Here is a 26,992-nt window from a genome sequence, read left to right on the forward strand (position 1 = left end):
GTGAGGTAGGTATAACAGTCAATATCATTGTATAATGTTAACGATTCCCCCCCCCGAGTGAAACTGAAGAGTCGCATAGTGTGGGGGAGGAACGATCTCCTCAGTCTGTCAGTGGAGCAGGACAGTAACAGCAGTCGGTCGCTGAAGCTGCTCCTCTGTCTGGAGATGATAATGTTCAGTGGATGCAGTGGATTCTCCATGACTGACAGGAGCCTGCTCAGCGCCCGTCGCTCCGCCACAGATGTCAAACTGTCCAGCTCCGTGCCTACAATAGAGCCTGCCTTCCTCACCAGTTTGTCCAGGCATGAGGTGTCCCTTTTATTTATGCTGCCTCCCCAGCACACCACCGCATAGAAGAGGGTGCTCGCCACAACCATTTGATAGAACATCTGCAGCATCTTATTGCCAGCCTTCTAAGGAAGTATAGTTGGCTCTGTCCTCTCTTGCACAGAGCATCAGTATTGGCAGTCCAGTCCAGTTTATCATCCAGCTGCACTCCCAGGTATTTATAGGTCTGTACCCTCTGCACACAGTCACCTCTGATAATCACGGGGTCCGTGAGGGGCCTGGGCCTCCTAAAATCCACCACCAGCTCTTTGGTTTTGCTGGTGTTCAGTTGTAGGTGGAATGAGTCGCACCATTTAACAAAGTCCTTGATTAGGTTCCTATACTCCTCCTCCTGCCCACTCCTAATGCAGCCCATGATAGCAATGTCATCAGCGAACTTTTGCACGTGGCAGTTGTATTGGAAGTCCGATGTATATAGGCTGAACAGGATCAGAGAAAGCACAGTCCCCTGCAGCGCTCCTGTGCTGCTGACCACAATGTCAGACCTGCAGTTCCCGAGATGCACGTACTGAGGTCTGTAAGATAGTTCACGATCCATGCCATCTGGTATGAATCTACTCCCATCTCTGTCAGCTGGTTCCTAAGGGGCAGAGGTTGGATGGTGTTGAAGGTGCTAGAGAAGTTCAGAGAAGTCCAGAAACATACTGCACCACTGCCTCTGTCCAAGTGGGAGAGGGATCGGTGTAGCATGTAGATGATGGCATTCTCCTCTCCCACCTTCTCCTGGTATGCAATCTGCAGAGAGTCGAGGGCGTGGCGGACCTGTGGCCTCAGGTGGTGAAGCAGCAGCCTTTCCATGGTCTTCATCACATCATTTGAATCTCAGGCTGAGCTTGTTCTCCTTGGGTTTCCTTTTTTAGACATCCACTTTTTGCATTATATGTTGCCTTTATCTTGTTTATCCTTTTTTAGATTATTCAATAACTTTTATAAAATATATAAAGAACTTTGTTTTGTATTGTCCTAAAAGCCATTAGGCTTGTGGTTTTCATCTCCACTGAAGGGCATTTTGTGTATTTTTCAGTATTTTGAACCGTTAAAAGCCTGGGCCCCATTCTCGACCTCCTAAGCAGCCTGTAAGCCTGCCATTTGAGTTCTGGGCCTGGTTGCCTGGGGTGAGGCCAATATTGGGTCAGACAGAGTAAAGTCTTGGTCTGACTGGTGATATTTGAAATATTACTCACCCCCTCACCATCTTTTGTGCTTCTAATCATGACAGAAACATGGACTGCAGCAGATCCATGATGCTATTAGTTGCTGTCATGGTAATTAGTCACACATTGCGCACATGGCAGCCACATGTTGTGCGTCCTATAAACAAGGAAAGGCTATGTGGCCGCACTGACAGTCGCAATACAGCTAAGATAACATGGTAGAATTCAAAATGCCAATGCATGAACCAAAAAGTGATTGGCAAACTGGTGTTAGAAAATAATAGAAATAAATACCAATGCAGGAAAAATGAAAATAAAAACACAAAACAAGTAGATTCCACATAATTAAAAAATCATGACATATGGTGCTCTGTGTGTCTTGCCACCTTCACACAGTCCTGCCACTTGGTTTAAAGTGTGACCCAAAGTCAAGTCTCCTCACCTCCATGTGAGTCTTGAGGGCTGTTACATATCTCTTCAGCCATGCCAAAGCTGTAGTGACATGAAACCAACACATGTCCACAGTTGTGAATTACTCACCTTATGCCAACTGAGACCCCTGCTTTATTTTGTAAGGATTACACAAAGTTGTTCTCTCAGTGATCTAGTATCAAATCTCAACTTCTGTTTCAAATTTACTGTACATTGCTTAACGTCTTCCCCTCCTTTAACCGCCACCTTATCGTGGTGGAGGGGTTTGCGTGTCCCAATGATCCTAGGAGCTCTGTTGTCCGGGGCTTTATGCCCCTGGTAGGGCCACCCAAGGCAAACTGGTCCTAGGTGAGGGATGAGACAAAGAGCGGTTAAACAAACCTCCTATGATGAAAAACAATTTTGGACGCCGTTTTCCCTCGCCCGGACGCGGGTCACCGCGGCCCCACTCTGGAGCCAGGCCTGGAGGTGGGGCTCGATGGCGAGTGCCTGGTGGCCGGGCCTGCACCCATGGGGCTCGGCCGGGCACAGCCCGAAGAGGCAACGTGGGTCCCCCTTTCCATGGGCTCACCACCTATGGGAGGGGCCAAGGAGGTCGGGTGCAGTGTGAGTTGGGTGGTGGCCGAAGGCGGGGACCTTGGCAGTCCGATCCTCGGCTACAGAAGCTGGCTCTTGGGACGTGGAATGTCACCTCTCTGAAGGGGAAGGAGCCTGAGCTAGTGCGCGAAGTTGAGAGGTTCCGGCTAGATATAGTCGGACTCACCTCGACGCACAGCTTGGACTCTGGAACCAATCTCCTTGAGAGGGGCTGGACTCTGTACAACTCTGGAGTTGCCCCAGGTGAGAGGCGCTGAGCGGGTGTGGGTATACTTATTGCCCCCCGACTTGGAGCCTGTACATTGGGGTTTACCCCGGTGGACGAGAGGGTAGCCTCCCTTCGCCTTCGGGTGGGGGGACGGGTCCTAACTGTTGTTTGTGCGTATGCACCGAACAGCAGTTCGGAGTACCCACCCTTTTTGGAGTCCCTGGAGGGGGTGCTAGAGGGCATACCTTCTGGGGACTCCCTCGTTCTGCTGGGAGACTTCAATGCTCACGTGGGCAATGACAGTGAGACCTGGAAGGGTGTGATTGGGAGGAATGGCCCCCCCGATCTGAACCCGAGCGGTGTTTTGTTATTGGACTTCTGTGCTCGTCACAGATTGTCCATAATGAACACCATGTTCAAGCATAGGGGTGTTCATATGTGCACTTGGCACCAGGACACCCTAGGCCTCAGTTCGATGATCGACTTTGTGGTCGTGTCGTCGGACTTGCGGCCACATGTCTTGGACACTCGGGTGAAGAGAGGGGCGGAGCTGTCAACTGATCACCACCTGGTGGTGAGTTGGCTTCGATGGTGGGGGAGGATGCCGGTCAGGCGTGGTAGGCCCAAATGTGTTGTGAGGGTCTGCTGGGAACGTCTGGCAGAGCCCCCTGTCAGAAGTAGCTTCAACTCCCACCTCCGGCAGAACTTCGACCACATCCCGAGGGAGGTGGGGGACATTGAGTCCGAATGGGCCATGTTCCGTGCCTCTATTGTTGAGGCAGCTGACCGGAGCTGTGGCCGTAAGGTGGTCGGTGCCTGTCGTGGCGGCAATCCCCGAACCCGTTGGTGGACACCGGCGGTGAAGGATGCCGTCAAGCTGAAGAAGGAGTGCTACAGGACCCTTTTGTCCTGTGGGACCCTGGAGGTAGCTGATAGGTACCGGCAGGCCAAGCGGAATGCAGCTTTGGTGGTTACTGAGGCAAAAACTCGGGCGTGGGAGGAGTTTGGGGAGGCCATGGAGAACGACTTTCGGATGGCTTCGAGGAGATTCTGGTCCACCATCCGGCGTCTCAGGAAGGGGAAGCAGTGCAGTGTCAACACTGTATATGGTGGGGATGGTGCGCTGCTGACCTCTACTCGGGACGTTGTGGGTCGGTGGGGGGAGTACTTCGAAGACCTCCTCAATCCCATTAACATGCCTTCCAATGAGGAAGCAGAGCCTGGGGACTCAGAGGTGGGCTCCCCCATCTCTGGGACTGAGGTCACCGAGGTGGTCAAAAAACTCCTTGGTGGCAGGGCCCCGGGGGTGGATGAGATACGCCCGGAGTTCCTCAAGGCTCTGGATGTTGTAGGACTGTCTTGGTTGACACACCTCTGCAACATCGCATGGACATCAGGGACAGTGCCTCTGGATTAGCAGACCGGGGTGGTGGTCCCCCTCTTTAAGAAAGGGGATCGGAGAGTGTGTTCCAACTACAGAGGGATCACACTCCTCAGCCTCCCTGGAAAAGTCTATTCAGGGGTCCTGGAGAGGAGGGTCCGTCGGATAGTCGAGCCTCGGATTCAGGAGGAACAGTGTGATTTTCGTCCTGGTCGCGGAACAGTGGACCAGCTCTAAACCCTTAGCAGGGTCCTGGAGGGTGCATGGGAGTTTGCCCAACCAGTCTACATGTGTTTTGTGGACTTGGAAAAGGCATTCGACCGTGTCCCTTGGGGAATCCTGTGGGGGGTACTCCGAGAGTAAGGGGTACCGGACCCCCTGATAAGGGCTGTTCAGTCCCTGTACGATCGGTGCCAGAGCTTGGTCCGCATTGCCGGCAGTAAGTCGAACCCATTTCCAGTGAGAGTTGGACTCCGCCAGGGCTGCCCTTTGTCACCGATTCTGCTCATAACTTTTATGGACAGAATTTCTAGGCGCAGCCAGGGCGTTGAGGGGGTCCGGTTTGGTGGGCTCAGGATTGGGTCACTGCTTTTTGCAGATGATGTTGTCCTGTTTGCTTCATCAGGCCGTGATCTTCAGCTCTCTCTGGATCGGTTCGCAGCCGAGTGTGAAGCGGCTGGGATGAGAATCAGCACCTCCAAATCCGAGACCATGGTCCTCAGCCGGAAAAGGGAGGAGTGCCCTCTCAGGGTTGGTGGCGAGATCCTGCCCCAAGTGGAGGAGTTCAAGTATCTCGGGGTCTTGTTCACGAGTGAGGGAAGAATGGAGCGTGACATCGACAGGCGGATCGGTGCGGCATCCGCAGTAATGCGGGCGCTGCATCGGTCTGTCGTGGTGAAAAAGGAGCTGAGCCGCAAGGCGAAGCTCTCAATTTACCAGTCGATCTATGTTCCTACCCTCACCTATGGTCATGAGCTATGGGTAGTGACCAAAAGAACGAGATCGCGAATACAAGCGGCTGAAATGAGTTTCCTCCGCAGGGTGTCTGGGCTTTCCCTTAAAGATAGGGTGAGAAGCTCAGTCATCTGGGAGGGGCTCAGAGTAGAGCCGCTGCTCCTCCGCATCGAGAGGAGTCAGATGAGGTGGCTCGGGCATCTGATCAGGATGCCTCCTGGACGCCTCCCTGGTGAGGTGTTCCGGGCACGTCTAACCGGGAGGAGGCCCCGGGGAAGACCCAGGACACGCTGGAGGGACTATGTCTCTCGACTGGCCTGGGAACGCCTTGGGATTCTCTTGGAAGAGCTAGAAGAAGTGGCCGGGGAGAGGGAAGTCTGGGCATCTCTGCTCAAGCTGCTGCCCCCGCGACCCGACCTCGGATAAGCGGGAGACAATGGATGGATGGATGGATGCTTAACGTCTTTGATTTTATCCTTAATTTTTTTTAATTCTTTCTTTTTACCTTTTTATTGGTACTTTTTCTTGGCATTGCTCTTTTTCTTTCGACCTCTGCACTCGGGTCCCAGTAAAGGTGATTCGTCATGTGGTGGTTACAGCAGCATGTTGTAATGCTCCCAACCTCACTTTTTCCTTCGGAGTCATTTTTTTGCCTCAACTCTGCATTGATGTCTCTTAGTTTCCTGTCTTGTGATATTGAATACAGTATTTAACAATACTGCATTTTCATCTCTGAACACAGAGCCAGAAGTTTCTAGAGGCTTGTATTACTTCCTCAATCCATCAGTTGGCAGCAGAGAGTCTTACTCTGGAAACACTGGCATTCCGTTTTGTAAGGAAGCTTGCAGCAGCTCAGCATCACTTCTACCTCAGGTATCGCTGGAGAAGCTGACCCCAACAGTGACTTGAAAAGAACCTGCCAAGAGCTGTTAAATCTGGAGGTAGGCAAGTAGGCAGGGGCAAAGGTTTAAGTGGTTGGGTAGTAGTTGAGCGTTATATTGGTAGGAAATAATGATATGTGAGGGTGCATAATAACTTAATGATCTTGGTATGGGGAAACTGGGAAGTCTCTTCATTAAATTGGAAAGGGACAGTGCTTACTAAGATCCATGGTGAAAGCTAAAGCTGTATTTTCCTTATTCTACCTAAGGTTTTCCTGTGTCGTCAACCCTCCCTTGTGCATCTAGTAATAAAAAATAGTAGTTTGATAAGCTGTATTTTGAACTCACTTAGGATTGGTGATACAAAAGATAATATAAGTCTTTAAAATTATTAATGGCATTGATAAAATAGAATTCTTCAGCTTTTCAGCAAATTGTGTATTAGAAGACACCATTGGAAATGCATTTAGCACTGAAGCCAGGAAGCATTTCTTTATTGAAAGAGTTATGGGACTCAGGAACAAACTACCAAGCCTGATTCCGTAGCCTGATTCTGCTGAAGCAGAAACTTTGACAACCCCATTAAGAATAATCTGGATGAGATGTTGGGAAATCTTAGGTATTAGCTAAACAAACAAGCTTGAAGGTCTAAGTCAGGGGTTCTTAACCTGAGGTCTGTGGGCCCCAGATGAGTTTCAGGGGGTCCGTGAGGGTCAGATAAATATTAACATTTATATTCACTATACCGCCTTGTACTGTTGATTTAGAGTAGATGTAGTAGTAGTAGTAATGGTTGTAGAAAATGTAGTAGTAGTAGTAGGTCTGTTTTAATTTGCACAAGATGATTATATTTCATAATTATAATGAGTGACCTTTACTTTTTGCATAATGTTTTTCTTAGATTGTTTACTTTAAAGTTTGATAATACTTTGTGTATGTCATATATGTATGAGACAAACAAATCTCAATAAATAAAGTACATTATATTCATTGCATGCAAAGTTGTGTTTATGTGAATATTTCTGGGGAAGGGGGCCCATAGCTTTCATTAGATTCTTAAAGAGGTCCATGACTCAAAAAAGGGTAAGAATTACTGGTCTAAGTGGTCTCCTCTCATTTGTCAAAGTTCTCATGTTCTTATGATCTTACTGTATATCCACTCATGTTTAATTCTGTTTTTCTATTACTTGATTTGTGGGGATCTGGACTCATTCCTTGCACAATCAGATATGCAGTTTACCAGCTGATAATCCCCTTTGGGTCAAACTAGAATTTCAAGTTAACATTTTATGAATTTCTATGCCATTGTACTCACAAGTTGACCAGGTCTGATGGGGCAGCATTCATCATTAAGATCTTGCTATAATGTACTGTACAAAGGGGGGACCCAAAAATAAGAATTTTTTTCTGGAGGCTGGAATGGCGTTAGTTCCAATTTTTGCCGCTAGATGCGTGTACTAGGCTGCCTTCTGCATCATTTGGCTAAGCGGCGTCCTTGAAGTGCTCAGGTGATTGCATGATGCAGTGTAGAGATAATGACCCAAATTTTTGGAGATCAGGCGAATAGCTTCTGCATCACGACAGCGCTCCCGCCCACACAGCACTGAGTGTGCAGCAATTTTTCACGAAAAACGGGATGACAGCGGTTTCTGTACCCCCATACTCCCTGGACTTTGTACCCTGCAATTTTTTTCTTATTTCCTAGAATGAAGAGGGACCTTAACGGAAAGCATTTTTAGGATGTAGAGCCGGTCAAGAAGCAAATGCACTGCACTGAAAACGAACTGAAGGCTATCACTTTGAGTTTCAGAACAGTTTTGAACAATGGAAAATTGGTGGGACAAGTGTATTGTGTCTCAGGGAGAGTATTTTGAGGGTGATTACATTTTGGAAATGTTTTGATAAATAAATGATTTAAAAAAAAATTCTCATTATTTTAGGTCCCCCCTTTTATCTATTAATCGTTTAAGCCAAAGTGACATTACTCAACTTCTAGTCAGTGCTGTTGCTGAACTTGTCACCAGACCATGTCAATTTAAACAAATGAAAATCTCTGGGTATGTCAAATTGCATAACTGTGTGTCGACTTTCTGTCCTTTTTCTGACAATTACTAGCGTGCTGCCTGGTGGAGCCAATAGTGTATGAAGGGTTAATCTAAAAATTGATCTCTTAATTTGACATTTATGCACATGGAATATTTTTATTATTGCATTTATTTATTTATTGACATTTTTTCACACAATATAATTTAATATTTTTTTCTCTTGCATACAGCATCTGGAAGCTGTGCCATAATACTGTGCCACTTATTCAATGGTCAGGTTACTTGACATCAGCATCCGAATGTCCACATCCTCTAGGACACATGTCATCACTTTTTCTGTTTATGGGCAGCACTGTAAAAAAAAGAATGCTTTAGTCACAAGTAACAGTGCTAGCCAAACTGATCAAAATGTCAGGTTGTGACAATCACTGATGTGGAAAAAGGGGTGAATTTCAAAGCACAGTTTTCCTATGCAAAAAAGTTAATATTTTGCAAAGTAAAATAGTTGTAGCCACTTTGAAGCCATGCTTGAGACACGTCTAAAGTAATGACATTAGAAGCATTGTACTGAACAGTAAGTAACTTTATGATAAGCGAGACACTGAAGTGCAACATGGACACTGTTCTGAAAAGCAGTACAAAGTGTGCAAACAGTAGAAATATATATAAAAATACAAATGTTGCACTATAGAGATATTATGAAATACAATATAAACTATGCAAATGCTAGAAATATTTATGAAAATACAAGTGTTACACTGTAGAAATGCAACTAATGGCAAAATGTATAAAACTAAACAGCTCAAGAATAAGCTAAGTATTTTGTGAAGAGGGGGGCTGAACGCACCCCTAGAAGATGCGGTCGCTCCTCCGTAACCCTCTCTTAAACACTGATACAATGGAAACAAATACAGTTTACCTCCTCTTTGCTCTGTTAGTTGCTGGTCTGCTACTGCTGTGTCGTGTGATATGCTTCTTCTGCAGCACTTTGCATATTTAAAAGCCTGAACAGCACTGTCCTTTTTGCTCATTACTTTGTCTCTCTCTCTCCTCCCCCAGTCTTTCACTGCTCATGTTGGGGGTCCTGCTCCTGATGCGCACCCCTATGAAAAGGAAGATGTTTGTGCATTCTTTTAATTGATAGACAGAACTGTCCCCTCTGTCTTCACACGGAGCTCTTTTTACTTTTGAAAGAGACGTATGCTTGTTTGAAGTGTTTGAATAAAGTTCCTGTCTCTACAATCTCCTGTGTTTCTCTGCAATTCTGTGACCCAAGCGTGACAATATATACAAAGATAACAAATTTGTATAGCCTTGTGTCACATGTTTGTCTGAGAGAAGACCTCAGGGCTCATTTCATAACGGTTACACTCCAAGCCAGAGGGTGGCACTGTTGTCTAATGACTTTTTTCTTTCCCTCTCTATTGAGAGGATGATGACAGCTCTTCTATCACTGATGTAACTTCTAGCTTCCCCCCACCTGAACCCACCCTGTCTGGCTTTCAGACATCATAACTGGCTCTAACGCCATCTTGGGACAGTTTGAAGAAGGCTTTCATCTGAACAAGACATCCGTGATTATTGCAGTCTTTTTCTTTTTTGCTTTTTGACCATTACAATATACGGGGGTTACAATGGTGCCCCATCTCTTTCTGACGTGTTCTTGTGTCTTCTTACACTCTGTTTTGTGCAAGTGTCCCAACATGAATGTGTCCATTAACATAGTAGTTTTGATAAGGAGTGGGCCATGGAGGAGCCACATACTGCATCCTGTGCACTTTCCACAAAGTACTTCACCAACCTTTCAGTATTAGAGGTAAGAGTGTCTTTTGTTGATGACAAGATACCTCTTGTCACTGCAAACTCTGATTCCTCCAGTCTCTGAGGTCGTTTCCTCTGAATTTCCAAGTCGTCCTGTTCAAGCAAAAGGGAGCTTGCTGAAGAGTTTATATTTCAGTTTGTTCCTTTTCTTGCCTGCCACATTGACTCTCCACCATGGCAGCTGTGGCTCCAGGATCCCTGCCCTCTACTGTAGTGGATGAAGGCCCAGGTGGGCTACAGGAAAGCGAGTTGTTGCCCCTCCCCTCCATGTCTCTGGTCTCAATGCTATACTGTATGTGTTGCGAAAGATCCCTCCAGTATTGCCTTGCATAATTTGAAATATAATTATTACAACTGATACAGGTAATATTGTACTTTATTCTTACAGATTTAATTTTTGTTGCATTTATTACCTTTGAAATTTTGTCTTTGTTGTGGAGGTGCCAAGTGTGCCTCTTCAGATGAAGGATAATGCTCCTTGTACAATGGTACTGGACTTGCACTGGCATGACTCCCAGTCTGTATAGTCATCCACTTTGCTCACCTACTTGTGTGTTACTCTTAATAATATTTCCACCTCATTGTCTGTCCAACCAAAGCAATCTGCTTTTTTGATTTTCATGTTTGCCATTGCTGTTCTCCTTGTTTAAACGCAAGCTGCAAATGAATGGTTGTCTAGTGGGGAGGACACTTTCTGTTCTTTTTTCAGCTGATGCACGCATGCCCAGTGTAGGCGAACATCTATATCATGTGCATTTTTAGTCAATTTAGAATGGACGGAGACACTGTCATAAACAATATGAAATGTCTGAGTAGAAAGAGATAATTTTTGTTTAAAAATGGCATTTTTAAGTCAGACTGTAGTAGCGTGGATGTAGCCTAAGTTACTAATAGATTCACTACAGGGACAGTAGCTCTACATGCTCTTCAAAATAGGTCATCCACCTGAAGCGAAGCAGGTTCAGGCTTGGCCAGTACTTGGATGGGAGACCATCTAGGAGCTGCTGCTAGAAAAGGTGCTGGTGAGGCCAGCAGGGGGCACTTACCATGTGGTCTGAATTTGGATCCTAATGCCCCAGTGCAGTGATGGGGACACTGTATTTCAAAAATGGCGCAGTTCTTTGGACGAGATGTAACATCAAGGTCCTAATTCTCTGTGGTCATTAAGATCCTTCGTAAAGAGGAGGGTATATCCCAATGTCCTGGGTAAATTGTCCTCCATGGCCTAGTCATTCTAGCCTTCCAGTCATCCCCTGTCTCTAATTGTCTCTCTTTCTCCCTCACCTGTTCATCACCTAATAATTTATCTGTGATGAGCGTACTGACATGAAAATGGCTGTCGTCACATCATTAAGGTGATTGCTGAACATTGGTGGTGGTTGAAGTGGCTCCCCACTCTCTATGTAAAAGCGCTTTGAGTAGTAAGATTATTATTATTATTATTATCTACCTATTATTATTATTTTACTCAGACAATGATCAACCCAAAAATTGATTTTTGAGATAGCGGCCCTGTATTCAGTGTCACTTAGCCATTTTCCAAGATATGCTGTTGCTTTGCCTAGTTGTTTACAGTGACCTTCGAATAAAGTGCCTCACTACTTTCGGACTACTGTACATTTTGAGACCCAGTGGATTAGAACCATCAGAGTGGCAGCTCGCTCACTGTCAGAAATTTGAAGGGACAGACACTGAAGGTCTCCGGCTAAACCAAGTGACGGCCAGTGTGGCCCTGTGCCAAGCCGACTCCTCAAACCACAACTCCCAATAATAATCCTAACCAGAATGGCAATTTCACAAGAAAGAATCCACAAGAACCCGGCTTTTGCTTTTTTGTTTCTTTTCCCTGTAACCGCTTTACAAAATGGCAACAATAAGTGCAGTAAAGGAACATTTCATCTGACTAGATGTGCCTCTTTAGAAATCAATAGAAGCTCTAATAATTCCGCCTCGTGGCTTCTTTCAGAGGCCTGTGCCATTCTCTATAGATCGCTCCATCTAGAGAAAGGCCTTATTAATTTCTAAGCACACCCATTAGTGAGATACAATACGGCTGAAGAAGGAGTAGGAGCTCTGATTAAGTGAAACTATAAAGGAGCTCTCGGCACATTCGAGTGCAGTTAGAATTTCAGCAGCATCCCGTAGAATTAATGAACGGGTTAGACAGTCAGCGCCAGACACAACAGCCAGGCAAGAGAGGCTGCTGCCTTGATGCCACAATTACTCTTTTAGAAATCATCAATCAGGTTAATTTCTGGGTGAGGACGGGGGGAGGGCTGTTTTTTTTTTACTAAATTAACAAGATGTGTATGTGAACAAATGTATATTTAATATGTGAGGTATATTCAGAAAAAATGTTAACTGCTGCGAGCACCTGTGACAGTTTACATGGTTGTAGAATGTTGGGACACATGCTGAAAAATATTCCGTCCCTGCTCATTGCAGAATCAGCAGGATGAACATCAGAAAATATTAAAGCAGTTGGTTCTCTTTTTGTCTTTTTTCTCCTGGGGAGCTTGTCTTTATTGTTCCTCTGAGTGGCTGTGTTTTGTGAAAGGAGTCTGCAATAGAATAAAATATTCCATAATGGCGATTCATGAAATATTTAATATTCCGATGCTCGAGAACAGTTTCACCCTAAACGTTAACCTTTCCTTTGTCAGTAAACTCCTAACATGGAGCTTGCCCTTTAATAAAATGTCCGCCACGGTAGCACACACCAACATGTCTACACACGTAACAAACAACAAAGGCGGTCCGCATGACTGAAAGAATAAAGATGAGGAAACTCTAAACAAATGATGAAAAATGACTTTCTGGACCACGAATAACCAGAATTAAAAATAACAACCTGAAAATTAGATTAATTATATCCAGCATTTGACATCTGGATGCAAAAAATGTGCCAATGAGTCACTGTGGATTTTAGTAGCAACAGGGTGACAAAAAAAGAAAACAGCAAGAGGAGTTATAAACCAATCAGACCAAAGCACAAGCTGGTGAAAAGGAGTTTAAAAAATGAAGAAATTCTATTTGAGCTAGCAATGATTTGTTTTACTAACCTCTCACAAAGACAGACACGAGTACCTGTCTGAAATTAACTAGCTCCAAAAATGCAAATAAAAAAGATAAAAATATCACAAAGCTGACAGAAGAGAAAAACATAAAGACTTTTGGCAGTGTTGGATTAAGAAATTCACCTGAAAATTTCTGCCAAACCAATTTATTTGCCTGATCACCATAACACATTTGAACACAACAGAAATTATGACAAGAACTACCCATTCAGCTCTATTAAACTCAATAATCCTATCCACCTAATTTCTCCAAAACGGAATCATGTGAAGTTATCAATGTCCCTGAAGTCCCACCATCTATCACCCTACTTGATATTTTATCCCATGTTTGTATGATTCTCTGTGTGAAGAAAAACTTTGTAACATTTGTGCGTAATTTACCTTTGTTTCTGGGCTGTGTTCCCGTATTCTTGTTGAAAAATAGATGTCAAAGTAATAGTCAGGGGTCCACTTTATTAATTCCTTTTATAATTTAAAACATTTTGATCATGTCACCTCCAAATCTCCATTTGCTTAAACTAAAGTCTTTCAATCTGTCCTCATTCCTCTCAGTCCTAGAATCATCACAGTCGCTCCTTTCTGGACATTTTCTAGTGTTGCTATGTCCTTTTTGTAGCCTGGAGACCAAAACTGCACACAGTACTCCAGATGAGACCTCACCAGTGCATTATAACTGCCTTTCACAATAAAAATGCAAAGTCAGAATTGTAGAAAGTATACTAATGATACAATTAATAATGGTGAATAATAATATTAATAATGTGAACAGCACACTGTACATGTGCGAGTGACGCGAGTGTCACTTTCGGATTCCCAGAATCACTTTTGTTTTCACAGTCCGTTTCAATATCACTGCCTGAAGACAGATTCACTTCGTCATCACTGCTGATGAGAGGCATTTCTTATGAGATACCATTATGAGGCTAGGAGAAGATGCGTCTACACCGTTGCCCAGATAATGCTCAGGCCTGATGGTTATGCAAGACATGCATATACCATTGCCTGAGTAACGCTCGGCACATACACTTTTGGCACTTTTACAGCCTGAGTAAACCTCGAGTCTTACATAAGACGCTTATATAGTGCTGCCCGAGTGACACTCGGGAATATTGCTTTTAGTACTGTTTTCACAGCCCGAGTCTTGCTTTGGTCTATGCATTAGGAGTGGATGACATGGACTTACTGAGTCAGGGCCATAATGTTTGTCACAAATTCTTGTTTTCTGGTGCCAGGAGTTGTGGTTGGGAGTCCCAGAGATGGCAAAAATGTTCAAAAATAGCAAAACAAAAGTGCCAAAAAGTTAATCACAAAACAATAAAAAAACAAGTCCCAAAACATTTATCTAAAGGGAAGACTTTAGGGCAAAGCACAAATGGTTGAAAAGCTGGAAATTCTAAATTAAAAAACCCAATACTTACAGAGTTTCAACCAACTTCAGTACTCGACTGCTGGATCTCACTTCTGACTTGAGTAAACTGACAGAAAGAGGACCCAGCAGTTGTGCTATTAGTTGTGCTATCAGGGTGGCCCCGCCTGCTCTGCTCTGGCTCCATCCACCCAGTGGTATTAGGAGGGTAGGGATTTAGAGGCTCATAAAAAAGCCTCCTCCTCTGACCTTTCTCAACAGTATATATTTACATCAGTGAAACACGAAATCCAAATCTTCTTTTGTTTTCCTGATCACATCTTTCTCTTAGTCCTTTCATAAAAAAGCTGTCAGAACAGAATCTCTAATGAAAAGTATGGGGAACCCCAAGATAAAACTTTTTTATTCTGAGATTGATTTAATAACATCAGAGCAGCAGGCACAGGAGAAGCAAGTCGCTAAAAACTTTTATTTAAATCTATTTAATGAACTAGTAATAATGGCTAAAGAAATACAGATTTTCAAACTTGTATGGGGAAATTATAAAAAAACAAAAAGCGAACTTACATACAGTAGTCTAACAAACGTTTATTAAGACAATCAAGTAGAAACGAAGATCATGTGCAAAATGAAATTCAAGCTCCATCCCTTAGTATTGGGAAATTGGGAATTGGCAGTAAATCGCTCTTTAAGTGCTTAATAAATGTACCTATGATAAATAATGGTATGTAAATTTCAGCTGACAGTTTTATTAGTATCTTGCTGCTACAAACATTAGGCATTATTTCCCCAAAACCCCTCAACCGCCTCCATCTTTTGATGGTTCTGATGAACGTGAAGTCCATTCTATTGTGTGTGTACAGTAGCTGGTATACTAGAAAGGCTATGACCCTGAAGGGTGTTCTTGGGGTTCTTTGCTCAAGTGATATCCATGCTCTGGACCTAAGTTCCATTTTTGGTTTCCATCAAAGCCTGATAGTCCTAGACAGCGAGCTCTGTTATGATTTGCAACTCTCCTTATTTTCAACCTTGGGTATTTACTTATATATGAAAACAAAACCATTTCATTTTGTGGTGTCTCAACCCAAGGAATACAATTCTGTTATCTGTTCTGTTTAGTACTTTTATTTAAAAGTTAATCGATATTAGCGTCATTTTTCATGCCACTTTCTTTTGTTATTGGACGGTACCATTTTGAGGGGTTAGCGTTCCCTGTCACTATGGCAATTTCCATAATCATTTAGGGATACACATTAGGTGGCATCATCATATGCAATGGTGTAGAAGTCACCATGAGATATTCTTCTCTATCTGAGATTTGGATAAAAACATAGCGATTATGTGCGACTCTGTTTTGTCTTTGTTTCAATTAAAGCTTTGACTATGTTTCTTACAGTTAACGTTTCATTTTGACAATCGTTTTTCTTTGAACCTCTATTATCAACCTTGTTTTGTTTATCTGACCGCGCCTTTCTCCCTACCATTCCGTAAAAACATATTCTACCTTATCCTCTAGTCAGTACAGTAACACATAAACATGGACCTCGGCATGTATTTTACTGCTCTTTAGTTTGCTGCATTTTAGAGGCAAAGCTCATTTTCTAAATACGTTAAGTTCATCCAGAAAGGGCTATATCATTATATCCTTCAGCATATCCTGATTTATGATTTATTATTTCTTTTCTGAGTCCTCATGTATAAATAGTGCGTACCACAAAAATTTAGCAAGCACCTGTTCAAGATATATAAAACCTAAACTTGTCGTAAAACCACACATATTTTCATGGCAGCTTCATACCATACATATGCACGTTTGTGCTCGGTTTTGCAAACTGGCAGTACCCAGTGTCAAAGCAGTGCTACTGCTTCTGTGTGGTTTATCTTTCATTTTTATATTTCCATACATGACTCAGCTTTATCAAATACACTGAAATTAATTGTCTATCATTTACAATTTAAAGCACTTGACTGTAATCAAGTGATCATTCTGTAACAATATAATGGTGCACAGAATGGTCAAACTATTTCAACTACCATGATTACTTTAACATTGCTAGAAGATGTTTCAAATGGAATAATTAGAAGAGAGAGCATTTTTAGAGATCAAACTGATTACTTCCTCTGACGATGAGTAGCTTCTAAGTTCATTTCAATTTCCAAGAGCTGCCCTCTTGGAGCTTTGTGCTGAACTGGCACCATCTTTGTAAAGACAGACTTTGAGGAATTGTGCTCTACCTGCTCCTTTGCAAGTTCTGTCCACCCTTAGGTTTTTCGCCACAGGGGCTTTTCATCGTGAACTGGCTGACCGATCAGGTATTTCTCAGTCATCAATGAGTCGCACCATGTCAGCTTTATGGGTGAAGCAGTCAACTGCATGCACATTGGTATAAAGGCACCTTCAGAGAATAAATTTACTTATGTACTTAGAAAGCATTTCTACTCTATTAATGTGCTGTTCTATAGTGCACAGAAAAGGTGTTGCACTGTGCAAGCATATAGCGTGACTTTCTGAACTTGAACTTTTGAGTGCCCCATCATGCTGTTGCACTCTTTCAATTTCCTTTTGCAGCTTATACCACTGCTTAAGCCACCAAATAGCATGTTTTTCCCTGCCTTCACTACACTCAGCAGAACCTCCATTTCATATTCACTGAAATTGTGTCATCCATCCATCCATTTTTCAACCCACTGAATCCGAACACAGGGTCACGGGGGTCTGCTGGAGCCAATCCCAGCCAACACAGGGCACAAGGCAGGAATCAATCCCGGGCAGGGTGCCAATCCACCGCAGGACACACACACCCACACACCAAGCACACACTAGGGCCAATTTAGAATCGCCAATCCACCTAACCAGCATGTCTTTGGACTGTGGGAGGAAACCAGAGTGCCCGGAGGAAACCCACGCAGACACGGAGAGAACATGCAAACTCCACGCAGGGAGGACCCAGGAAGCGAACCCAGGTCCCCAGATCTCCCAACTGCGAGGCAGCAGCGCTACCCACTGCGCCACCGTGAATTGTGTCATTTTCTTTTAACAAAATACTGAATGGAAGGTGCAATTTATATTGATTTGCATATTGAAATATTCAAAATTCTAGGCAGTGTAGTGGTGGGGCTGTAGGCGCGTGTATGTGTGTTAAAATTCATATTGATTGGGATTAATAAAGAGAAAGTGCATAAAACTTTGCTTATTAACAGTTTTATGCATCTGAATGTTTTGTGCATATGCACTGTCACACACATGTGTATGGGAGGCAGCTAAAGGACTCAAAAAAAGTGGCAGAGTGCACTGATGGTAACTTTTTTCCCCGCAGACCAAATGTGAGTAATTCCACCTGGGCCCTTTAACGTCACTTCCAGTTCCACCCCTGAAGACGTCACTTCCTCCTAACTCCTTTAAAACCCAACTTGTCTGTACCAAACCTCAGTTCTGTTTTGGACTCTTGTCTGTAAAGACCACTATTTTTGCAACCTCTTTTTTCAAATTTGTGGCCATTTCCAAGTATACAGGCGACTGCCCCAAATCTCTTTTTGTGTTAAGGCTTGGTTATTTATCACAGCACATTAGGTTTGTCTGTATGACATGTTTTAGTGTAAACGCTACGCAAGGCGTTACACATGAGGCCCCAGGTGTCTTTAGAGTTAACTTTTTTTTTTCTAGGTTTTATTACCCTTTACAGTTCTTTATTTTCTTTATTTCATAACAAAAGGAAGTGTTGAAGTGTTGTTACCAGGCCAGCACACCACAGTGTAGTAAATCGCACTGGCCATAACAGAGTTATAGAAGATGTGAAGGATGTCACTTCCCACATTAAAGGAACACAAAGAAAAAAAACCCTGCTCTGCCCTCAGGGGATGCAAAACACAGAGTTAAGGACCAAACCAGGAACCTGGCAGTCTCTTACTCTTTAAACACAGGGCCAGAGTGTCTGAAAGGAAAGACACCAGAGTGTGACTCCAGACTGGATTCTCCTCGTTTCTCTGACATCCCTCTCATCATCTAAAGGGACTAGCTTGGCTTCCACAGGCTGGGTCACATTACGAATAAATGGCGTGACTGGGATTTGAACTGAACAGCTTGTGGTTTGCAGCTCTTTATCTAATGAATCACAAAGCCCCTTGTGAAATGAGAGATCAGTGTCGGCGGTAAGATTTCATTTTGGGATCCCTTCCTTATACAGACTCATTAATTACCTTGCAGTTACACTTGCCTTATGGAGCAATTAAACTATATTCACCTGAGACTTCACTAGGGAGTCTGCTAGAAGGAGATACTCCCTTATGTACTGTCATTTAAAACACTCGCATCCTCTAGCATAATTGTTGTGGATGTTTGACTGTATTATTGCAAATTCTTTGGAACCTCATGGCTATTGCCTAATGGCAGAATGTGGGACATGGTGGCCTGTCTTCTTGCCCAGATATTGTCTAAGATTGGAACTGCCTGCTTTTATATCCTACTCACTACATCTGGCACCCTTCACTCAAGCTCCCGTGACTAAAAACCCCATTTCCTCCTTTATCTCCACTGGCATTGTATCTTTATTATTCATTCCGCTTTATTGAGTGTTTGAAGGAACAGATCATTTTGTGACCCACTTCATTACACAAAGAGTTTTTCATTACACAACGCACTCTTGCAATTATTAAAAAGCCAAGTTCTGATTTGACTCATAAATCTAATTAAGGCCAGGCTTTATGCCAAAGCAGGCGCAGCTCTTTTCCATCCGTCTTCCCACAAGGCATGCTAACAAGTCGTCCACTCAGCCTGCACACTGATAGGGACGCCTGCAGGCAGGGAGGTGGCAGTTCTTACCTCAAGTCGATCTTGTGATGGTCTCAGGAGACAACACTAACATTACCAACACCCAACGCCATCACTCTAGCTTCAACACAGAAAATGATTTCCTAATTTAGAGGAATTAACTAAAAGATTATCCGAGGTCTTTATGACAGATTGCATAGGCTGCAGTGAGAGGTCCCAAAGTGTGCTCCTGCATTTTGTTAATAAGATGACAGAAGAAACCAACATTGTTGTCAATTGAGCTTCACTTTATACATTATAGTGCCATGCCTGGTGACCTTAGAGAACTTATATTTGTTTGTTATGCCATGAACTATGATGGAGTGCAATCCTGCAGTTTTCCATATTTCATTAAAATACAGTGCTTTCAGAAAGTATTCAGACCCCTTCACTTTTCATACCTTTTATTATGTTGAAGACTAATATTTTTAAAATTTATTTTCCATCAGCAACAATGATAAAGAAGAAAAAGGATTCTGGAATTTTTGTTAAATTATTAAACATAAAAAAAACGAAATTGCACTCTGCCATGATTATTCACACCCTTTGCCTAGCAATTCTATGAAGAATCTTACCAGCAATTACGGCCTGGAGTCTTCTTGGGTCTTACGCAATAAGCTTCCCTTCCCTGGATTTAATGATTTTCTGTCATTCTTCTCTGCGGAACCTCTCAAGCTGTGATATGTTGGATGGAGACCACTAGTGGAGGGCAAGTTGATTTTCAGGTCACTCCAGAGATATTCAGTTTTGTTTAAATTTGGGCTTCACAGAGTTACCTCAAAGCGACTCCTGTGTTGACTTTGCTTTGTCCTGTTGGAAGGTTGTAACAGCCAACCTAATCATCTGGACCAGCAGCTACACCGCAAAGACCTGTAGGAACGTTAGATTAGACAAGCCATACTTTTGCCAAATAACTTCCCCAAGCAAAAAGGCAAATACTATGTAAAATAATAAAAGTGAATATATATTAATGAACAGAAGTGAAACAAACTCCAAACAATATATATATCTCAAAGCATAACACACACAACCCCAAAAGTGAATGTTATAATAAAAAGTGTAGCAATAAATATACAATACAATCCCTCCCTTGTCCATACACTGAACACAAAACAGATATGACACAAGGAAAACCTGAAACACGCATGAAAGTCCAAAAGATTAAACTGATGTTGCATTAATGGAAGTGAACTTGTCCGGTTGAAATTGTCCTACGGTAAATATTTCACAGATGTAATGGTTGTTTGCTCCTTCCCCAAATGACAAAAAATGTGCTCTCCTCTGCATGTCGCTATGAACCTGAATCCCAAGGTTTGCATAATGATGGTGAAGCAGTTGAATATTTGGCTTCGAAAGCAGCAAGCATGAAAAGGGTGTAAATTTCGTATTTCTTTGGTTTCCAGTTAAGTGTTTGGGTTGTAACTGATACTCCATTTCTTTTTGTCCTCTTGTTTATATAGCAATGGCCTGGATGGAACTGATGTGATTGACAGGGACAATTGCCTCGAGTGTTCTCCTTCCTCCTTTGTTTCCAGGGGGAAAACATTTAACCAGACACACAATAGACTATATAAACGGAACAACGCTATAAAAGACGCGACTCGGCACAGAACACATTTAAGACGTCCCCATTCATGTAGCACCGCTACAAGGTGAACTGTCGGCTTAGTCTGAGGTCCAGAGCACTCTGGAGCAGATTTTCATTAAGTATATTTCTGTACTTTGCTCTTTTCAGCTTTCCCTCATCCCTGCAGAGTTTCCCAGTTTTTTGTCACCAAAAAACAACCCCACAGCATGATCCTGCCACCACCATGCTTCAGCATCAGAATGGTATTGTGCAGGTGGTGAGCATTGCCTGCATTCCTCCAGATGTGATGCTTAGAACTAATACCAAACAGTTCAATAGGTGGTTTCATCAAACCAGAGAATCTTGTTTCTCATTGTCTAATTGTCATTTAATTGATTTTTTGGAAACTCCAGTCGAGCTTCTGTGTGTCATCTGGCCACTCTGCCATAAAGCCCAGATTAATGGAGGGTTGTATTGGTGGTTCTCCTTCTGGACTTTTCTTCCATTTCCACACAGAACTCAGAGAGAGTGATCATTGTATTCTTTGTCACATCTCTTACCAAGGTCCTTCTCCCACAATTACTCAGTTTGGCCAGTGTTACCAGCTCTAGGAAATGTCATGGGTATTCCAGACTTCCTTCATTTAACAATAATGGTGGCCACTGGGAACCTTCAATGCTGCAGAATTTTTTGTAGCCTCCTCAACAGACAATTCTGTCTCTAAGCTCTGCAGGCAGCATCTTTTACTTCATGGCTTGGTTTTTATTATTTTTAATCAATTAAATTGACCACAGGTAGACTCTAAACAAGGTCTAGAAACATCTCAGTGATGATCAATAAAATGGGATGCACCTGAACCAAATTTCAAGAGTCATATCCAAAGGTCTGAATATTGTGTCAATGTGATATTTCCAGTTTTTAATTTTTAGAAAATCTGCTAAAATTTTTGAAATCCTGTTTCCACTTTGTCATTCTGTGGTATTAAGGGTGGTTTAACAAATTAAAAACAGAATTTTAATTATTTTAGCATAAGGAGGGGAAAAGTGAAGGGGTCTGAATGAGTTCTGCAGTCACCACAGTACCTTTAAGAACTGCAACACCCTTAACTGTTAAACTGCATCCTAAATGCTTTATTTCTAAGAAAACAGTTTATTTATTTATAAAGACACATTCTGACGTGTAGAGCACAGATGTCTGTAGGGTGAACCGGAAGTGAGAAGCACATATGTAAATGTTTATATTTCTTTCATGTATCTCCTTTTCTGGTTAACTTCAGACTTGTTGTTGTTTATGCGTCACCATTTGTAGTGAAACATGTTTTTATTGTAGGGACACAATTGCAGGTTACACCATGAAACAAACAAGCAAAGCAGAGCTGTCACTTTCTTTGTCACGTTCATATCACCGCTTCAATATCAGTCAGGTAACAAATGCAGAGATCACTGTAAGTTAAGAGAGAAGCTGTGCTGATGGTGAAAAGACAGATAGCCAAGAAATCAGATCTACATCTATAAATATCAAAAATTCTTTTAATATAGCATCTTTGATGATGAACCCTGTCCTACAGTTCTTTACTGCAATGTCCAAGTCAATGTTTTCCTATTGCACATTCCTAGTGCTATACCATATACTGTATTTAAAGCACAACATAAATGTAAAATTACAAAATATACAAATAATAAGGACTGAAACATTTGAACACATGTAAACCAAATCACATTAAATGAGAAGAGGATGCAGCTACCTAGAAAGCCTTGTGAAATAAAGAGGCCTTGAGCTGGACCATAGACGCATTACCAGAACGTGTGGCCTTAATACTGCTCCAAAGCCTCTACAGTTAGGTTTTTTGTGAGATAAATTCTGTTCCCAATTTCATTCCGGAATGCACAGGAGATTCCCTGGAAAGGGAGGAAGTGCTATCCATCCAAACTAGGAGATGTTGCCTCTTATCCCAGCAGGTGTTTTTGGTTTTATTGTATGGTTCATATCTGGTTACAGATAGTGGATTGGATCCTTAGAGTTATTGGCTTGTTTGCTGTCTTTCACCAGCCTCCCCTGTGGCCTTGTGGGTTTTGGAGTCGGGTTAAGACCTGGGGACATGATGTTTGATCCTTGTCCATCAGGCTCCTCTGGTCCTGTAAGCTTTGAGTTAGGGTTATGTTCTCAGAAGTAGCTTTCTTGCCTCTAAGCTCTATGGGCTTCTCCCTTGGCATTGTATGCTGTTATTATGTGGGCCATATCTGGGTGCAGATAGTGGATAGGATCCTTAGAGTTATCAGCTTGTTGGCTTTCCAGCCTTCCCTTTGGCCTTGTGAGTTTTGAGCTGCAGTATGGGTCTGGCCATGGGTCACTGGCCCTCGTGATCTGGATGGGGTTTAGTCCTGGCTTAGGCTTAGGATCTCACTTTGATTTAAAGGAAGAATGGGTATTATCAAAATTGTCTGTCCTGATGATCTTAAAGATCCAGAAACTGATGGTGTGCAAAGAAACTCAGTGATCTAACAGCGATCCAACCTCACCATGATCCAGTCACTCAAAGAAACGATTCGCTGGAGAAACTTGATTCAATTACATGTAAAAATAAATGAATTGAGTAATTCAAACTCTGTTCATCGTGGTCATTCTGAGATTAGCCTAATGAGTTACTGTAACCACAATGGAAGCAATTGAGTTTGTGAGACTGATTTTAACTGTTAACTGTAAATATAAACAGTTTTGTTAAGCCACATTACTGAATATTAACAAAAATTAAAAGTAACGAATGCACACTGTTTGCTTTATGTGATAACAAACTTTTGTTTTTAGGAATTTTATATTCATATTTAAATTAAACTGCCAATTTATCCAATTAACAACCACAGCCACATCATTTTAAATAAAATTACAAAGTAAACAATGACATCAAGTTAATGTGGGTGGAACCCCAACAGGTGGGGGACCTCCCTAATGTCACCACCCCTTAGCTCTCCCTCTGGCTGTAAAAATAAGTTGAGGAGGCTCAGGAGCTGTCAAATGATTTGTTTGCTGTAGAGTTATGAATATTGCTTTAATTTCATTCGTTGGTCAAATGGCATATCTTTAATAAGAGTCAAGAGTCTTATCTTCTAACTTAAGATTTTTTTTTCTTTTTTATATGGATGTTTTTCACAGCATTGACCATTATTGGCTTCTGTTATATCATAATTCTTTTTCATTTTGAGTAAAGTCAGTCTGAGTTAGCTGAGTAACAGCAATGTACCCTAGTATTCATGTTCATGTGTGAATGGAGTGGGCCAAAATTGGGGATAAACAGAGCGCTCTCTAGTACGAGTGAGCATCCTAGTATCTGAGCCAAGTGTAACAGACTGATTAACACCTAACTACAGGGATTTGAGGTAAGGAAAGCACATATGATTCTCTTTACATCTGTAAAAGACAGAAAACACTTGTCCCTGGAATTACCTTGAAATGATAAAAGCTGCTTCTGACAACTACATTTATCTGTCTTGCGAATCTAAGTTCCCAATCAAAAACAAAATGCAAACTCTTAATAGTAATACTGCCAAAGCCTAAGTTCAAATTCTTAACCTTTTCAGCATTTAGCTCACTTTTGTGCTAATGTCATGCATGTGTATACAAGGGACTATGAGCTGGAGAGGGGCCATCACAGAGAAAAATATGAGTAGAATACGAACAAGTGACCTTCCAGACTGCTTCCTATCGTGCATTTTTTTTTATAAATCACTGATCAAGATGCTCAGTTGTACATTGAGAGTATAAATGGGGCAGCGAGGCAGTTACACTTCAAGGTATAAAAGGCTCAAAATCCTGTAACTTCCTGCATTTGTTTTGTATGGTGCCTTACCTGAAGGACTTCATCTCATAGGTCCTCTCAGTATTTATGGATCAGCACTGAAGACATTGAGATGCAGAGTGGACAGCTTTATGGATTTGGTTTTTATTGTGTCTATGTCTGTCAGATTGTTATCAAAAAGTGCTTTCCATGCAGAGGGCAGCAGTGTGTAGTGATATGTTAGTCCTACTGTGCGGGGACAGGCAGGGACTACTCAGTGGACCACAAGCCTGCATCTTTCTGTGCCCTTTTAGATGGCACCTTTCACAATGGCCTAAATCTTAAATGTTTTTAATTTGCATTTACTATTTGGCTGATACCTTTATCCAAGGTGATTTACATAATTTATAATATAATTGGTTACATTTATTTTTTGGTTTTCCCATTGGAGCACAGGCAGGTCAAGTGACTTACTCAGGGTCACACAGTGTCAGTAGATTTGAGACCCACAACCTCAGGGTTTAAAGTCCAAAGGCTTAACCACTACATCACACTGCCTGCCTATTTGTACGGCTCAATGCAACTTATAAATGTACAGACACCATTATAGGGTGAATACGTACAAATTTGTGTATTTCTTTCATGAACACCTTATGCATTTTACATTCTTTAGCTATACACTTCCACACTACTCATGGAGGTACTTGTGGTAGGAATATGCCCTTTTCTAGATTTCTCTTATACAACTGAGACAGCTTTCTAAAGGTTAATGCTGTTCATGAAAGGACATACATACATATTCTACAGTTGAATGAGTACAGGTGGCATCAGAACTTCCAACTTTCTATATTCATTTTATATAGTGCCTTAAACAATGAACACCATCTCAAATGCTTTTTGGGGTTAAGCATTACTTACATGTTCTTAGTGTGCACAGATGGATTTAAAAGTGGGCTGCAAAACTTAAAACTAGTGATGAACGAAACAGCAGAGTTTTGCTTTATATAGAATTTTAAAAAATTTCACAGAAAATAAACAAAAATATATATGTTTTTTGGGGTGGAAGACCAGGACTATTGCTCTCCAAGGATTATTCCACTGATGAAATCAGTGTCTCTTATCTCGGCCACCGTCCAACACTGCCCAGATGTTCCATGGGTCCTTCCATGCAGCTCCACACGCTCTCATCAGACATACACACTGCTTGCCTGTATGTTCTTGCCACTCAATGCACTTTGCACGCTTATTTGGCTCACTTTCCCCAACTCTGTATGCCAATCCAATTTCCCAGCAGCCAGAAAAATGACTTCTAGCAATGGAGAAGCGTTTGCAGGTAAGTGATTTATCGTTTTGCCCCCTACTTTACATGTTCTGGACCATATGAATTGTGCTGCGCCTTTGAACATAAAAAAATATTTTGCTAATGAAATGAAAATACATGTGGAAATGGCTCAGATTGTGCTTGTGGCAAAACACAATTGGTTTTGCAGTGAACTCAATTTTGCATGAATTGCTTGACTCATCACCAATTACACCTTTCTGTTTTTCTTTTATATAGCGCCCATCTCAAGTTATTTATAGGGTTCAGTATTACTTATGCAGCTACCTACGCTACCCTTACTCTGAGTATATCATTTAGTACTAGAAGTGGGCGGCAAACTTACAACTTTCATATTTCTTGTATGTAGCATCTTAAACAACTAAATGCTATAAGGGTTCTGCACCAACTTTTGGAGACATATACAATTTTACAGTGATATTTAAATGGTCCTAGAAAAGGACTGTAACCCTAAACTTTTCATAGGTCTTTTATATAGCACTTTACAGAGTAAGTTACATCTCAGATACTGTAAAGGTTCTTATAGAATGGTGATGCATATTCTTACAGGATGAGTACTTTCTGTTGTTATTTAAGAATTACCTTATACAATGAAGTCTATCCCAAATGCTTTGAATTGTTTAACACTACACTACAGTATACGGACTTAGGGAGAAAAGTAGAAGTGTGCTGCAAATGCGTTTCTTTTATACGGCACCTTTCATGATGACATCAACTGTAGCTAGCGGAACACAACATCACTTGTGGAGGTTCATATTCATAATTAGCCTGGAGTGTAATAAAGTCCTGTGACTTCAGGCTTCACTTTTCCTTTGTTATCTCATCAACTACAACAATAATATGTGTTTGTATAGCACATTTTCATACAAACATTGTAGCTCAAAATGCTTTACAAGATGTCAAAGAGAAAGTATCAAGAAAAGAATAATAATGAAAAAGTAACAAAGAAAAAACAAATAAATCTATATGATCTTACAAAACAGCTATATAACTAGTAGTAAATTATGATGTAAGTCTTATAAGATGAGTCCAATGATAAGGTCAGATGGCTTAGAGCAGTGGTCCCCAACCTTTTTGACAGCAAGGACCACTTTATTAGATGCAAATTTTTCCATGGACTGGTTTTGGTGGTTGTGAAGGGGCAATTTTATACACAATTTACATAACATTTCTTTTATTATTAAGTTATTAAGCAGTTCGCATACGTTTGCAACCTGAGATTTTTCTTCTTTTTTTGCATATA

Source organism: Erpetoichthys calabaricus, chromosome 3 (assembly GCF_900747795.2).
Source record: "Erpetoichthys calabaricus chromosome 3, fErpCal1.3, whole genome shotgun sequence".
NCBI lineage: Eukaryota > Metazoa > Chordata > Cladistia > Polypteriformes > Polypteridae > Erpetoichthys > Erpetoichthys calabaricus.